We start from the raw sequence: 3970 nt of genomic DNA, 5'->3' as shown, positions 1-3970 counted from the left end.
TGCATGGATTCAAAACAATAGTGACGTTATTTCCTTTGCCAGCTGTGGTCAAAGGGTGGAGGGGGATTGGCTTACAGGGAAGTAAATTCAACAAAGGGGGCAGTTTTGCATCAAGGAGAAACACACACAACTGTCACACTATAGCCTGGCCAGTCATGTAACTGTTTTTCAAAGCATCTCTGATGCGCAGCGCGCCTACCTGTGCTCTTCTAATTGCCCTGGTGTCTGGCTGTTCAAAATTGGCCACCCCGCCATAAACGTCTCCCCCTTACTCTCAAAGATATTATGGAGCACACAGCAACCAGCAATAACAATGGGAATATTGGTTGCACTGAGGTCTGACCTAGTCAGCAAACAGCGCCAGTCAGCTTTTAAATGTCCAAAGGCACATTCTACCACCATTCTGCACTTGCTCAGCCTATAGTTGAACAGCTCCTGACTACTGTCCAGGCTGCCTGTGTACAGCTTTGTGAGCAATGGGAGAAAGGGGTAGGCTGGCTCCCCAAGGATAACTATTGGCATTTCAACATCCCCAACAATAATTTTCTGGTCTGGGAAGTAAGTCCCTTCTTGCAGCTGTTCACACAGACTGGAGTTCCTAAAGATGCGAGCGTCATGCACCTTCCCGGCCATCCCACATTGACGTCAGTGAAATGTCCCTTGTGATCCACCAGTGCTTGCAGCACCATTGAGAAGTACCCCTTGTGGTTTATGTACTGGTTGGCAAGGTGGTCCGGTGCCAAGATAGGGATATGCATCCGTCTATCACCCCACCACAGTTAACCCCATTGCAGCAAAGCCATCCACTATGACCTGCATATTTCCCAGAGTCACTACCGTTGTTAGCAGGTCACTGATTGCCTTTGCTACTTGGATCACAGCAGCCCCCACAGTAGATTTGCCCACTCTGAATTGATTCCCAACTGACTGGTAGCAGTCAGGTGTTGCAAGCTTCCACAGGGCTATCACCACTCGCTTCTCAGCTGTCAGAGCAGGTCTCATCTTGGTATTCCTGTGCTTCAGGGCAGGGGAAAGCAACTCACAAAGTTCCATGAATGTGGCCTTACACATGCGAAAGTTTCGGAGCCACTGGGAATCATCCCATACCTGCAACACTATGCGGTCCCACCAGTCTGTGCTTGTTTGCCAGGCCCAGAATTGGCATTCCACTGTATCAACCTGCACCACTGCCACCATGATGTCCCAATTGCCACATCCCATGCTTTCAGGAACGTCTGTGTCCATGTCCTCCTCGCAGTCGTCCTTGTGCTGGCTTCTCCTAGCCAGGTTCTGCACAGACTGCAGGATAATGTGTGAGGTGTTTACAATGCTCACAACAGCAGCATGGAGCTGAGCAGGCTCCATGCTTGCTGTGCTATGGCGTCTGCATGGGTAACCCAGGAAAAAAGGTGCAAAATGATTGTTTGCCATTGCTTTCAAGGAGGGAGGGAGGAAGGGGAGACTGATGACATGTACCCAAAACTACCTGCAACAATGTTTTTCCCCCCATCAGGCATTAGGAGCTTAACCCAGAATTCCAATGGGCAGCGGGGACTGTGGGATAGCTACCCACAGTGCACCACTCCGTGAGTCGATGCTAGCCACGGTATTGAGACTGCACTCCGCTGACCTACTGCGCTTTGTGGGGACATACACAATTGAATGTATAAAATTGCTTTCTAAAGATTGACTTCTATAAAATCAACCTAATTTCGTAGTGTAGACATACCCTTAAGTGTACTCGAAAGGTTTTACAGGCAGAAGTGTACTATTAGGGCTCTGCCTGCCTGAGCGGCACTGGGAAGAACAAAGCTACTCACACAAGGGTTTCCCAGGAGGTATTGAAAGATGAGAGAGCTTACTTGCTCTTCAGTGTCACTCTGTACCCACAGGCAACGGTCACAGACCAACCAAGACATGTCTCATGTGCTAGTCAGAGTCTCCTCTTCTTCCTGGTGCAGCCCAGCATTCTCCAGAGAATTTACGGCTATGCTGTATATGTATGTACTAGCAGGAAAGGGATTCCCTGCACCCACTCCTCCTCTGGCATGCCATACAGGAAAGCCATGATTTGGCCCTGAAATGTCCGAACTATCACCAATTCAGCCTTCTTTTTGGTGATTTCATCAACACAGGGCCCAGTAGTAAGGGTTTTCAATTTCATTCTGTGGCCATAAGAGCCTGTCATCTGGTAGAGTTCATAGCCCCACACTATGAGAACAATGGTCAAAACCTCCAAGCCTTGGTGCCCCAAGTTAAGTTCCTAAGCGCACATTTAGGCACCTAAATAAAAAGTGACCTGATTGTCAGAGGCCGTGAACACCCTCAAATCCCACTCAATGCCATGGGAGCTGCTGGTGCTCAGCAACTTGAAGATCAGCCTCACTTTTATTGATGTTCTTAAATATGGAGTTAGGAGCCTGACTTTAGGGTTTGGAAATCTTGGCCCATAGCAATAATTATACTTGTTCATGCTCTGGATCCTAATAGTCCCGTGTTTCATTACATTGTTTCTCAAAGATACCATTTTTCTTTGATCGATTGAACCCTATCCTGATAAATAACCTTTTGTGCTACCATGCATTTCTGACCTGCTGATCTGAGTTGGCTGTCTCAGTCTAGCTCTTCGTGGACCAGTACCCACTACCCTAAAACCATCAGAATTGGCTCCCTTAGCAGAGAAGCTGAAGATTAACTGGAAGAGCAGATTGAACTAGCTTCTGATCCCTAAAGACTTTTCCCCTAGATCAGAGATCTATTTGTTATCTACAGGAAAAAGAGGACTTCACTTTCTGTCACAATCAGTCTATCTCTAATATTTAATTGTTAGTATTATTTACTTACAATAGCACCTACAGGCCCAAACTATGTATGGACCCCATGGTGCTAGGCACTTTACAGACATATAGAAAAATGTCAGACCTCTGCCCTAAAGAGTTTACAGTCTTAGATTATAACAAGACATAACAGGTAATGAAAGAAACAGATGTGAAGAAGGAAGGAAAATGGGAATGGGGTGGCAGTAATATGAGCAAATTTTTAAACTCTAGGTAGATGAATAATTCATACGTATCGTTATATGAATTAAAGAATGTGTAATGAATTGTGTAAGTCAAATACATAGTAAATAATGTTAGAGAAATGAATATTACATATACTATAAGAAAACAAAGGAACTTTTGCTTGTTGTATGTGTTTCTGCTGATACAGCATTCCAGAGTTTGCTGAGATAGTTTTAAGGTTGTGTAAATTTGAAAACTGATTTCTGTCTCTTAGCTGTAAAATTCTTGGTCTGTGCAGACACCTGGGGGACAGAGAGTCAAGAGGGAGTTATTTCTCCAGTAAGTAATGGCCAGGTGTAATCTAAATAAAGAAAAGATATATTAATCAGCCAAGAGCTAGCTAACAGGTTAAAATGCAAGGCCACAAAAACAGACGAGTAAGAAGAAGAACAACTGTTGTAAGACAGGTTTCAGAGTAACAGCCGTGTTAGTCTGTATTCGCAAAAAGAAAAGGAGTACTTGTGGCACCTTAGAGACTAACCAATTTATTTGAGCATGAGCTTTTGTGAGCTACAGCTCACTTCATCGGATGCATACTGTGGAAACTACAGAAGACATTATATACACAGAGACCATGAAACAATACCTCCTCCCACCCCACTGTCCTGCTGGTAATAGCTTATCTAAAGTGATCATCAGGTGGGCCATTTCCAGCACAAATCCAGGTTTTCTCACCCTCCACACCCCCACACAAATTCACTCTCCTGCTGGTGATAGCCCATCCAAAGAGACAACTCTTTACACAATGTGCATGACAATCAAGTTGGGCTATTTCCTGCACAAATCCAGGTTTTCTCACATCCCCCCCACCCCCATACACACACAAACTCACTCTCCTGCTGGTAATAGCTCATCCAAACTGACCACTCTTCGAGTTTAAATCCAAGTTAAACCAGAACATCGGGGGG

The sequence above is a fragment of the Lepidochelys kempii genome, chromosome 1 (genome assembly GCF_965140285.1).
Source record: "Lepidochelys kempii isolate rLepKem1 chromosome 1, rLepKem1.hap1, whole genome shotgun sequence".
Taxonomy (NCBI): domain Eukaryota; kingdom Metazoa; phylum Chordata; order Testudines; family Cheloniidae; genus Lepidochelys; species Lepidochelys kempii.
The sequence above is the reverse complement of the archived record's forward strand: the minus strand, read 5'-3'. Positions refer to the sequence as shown.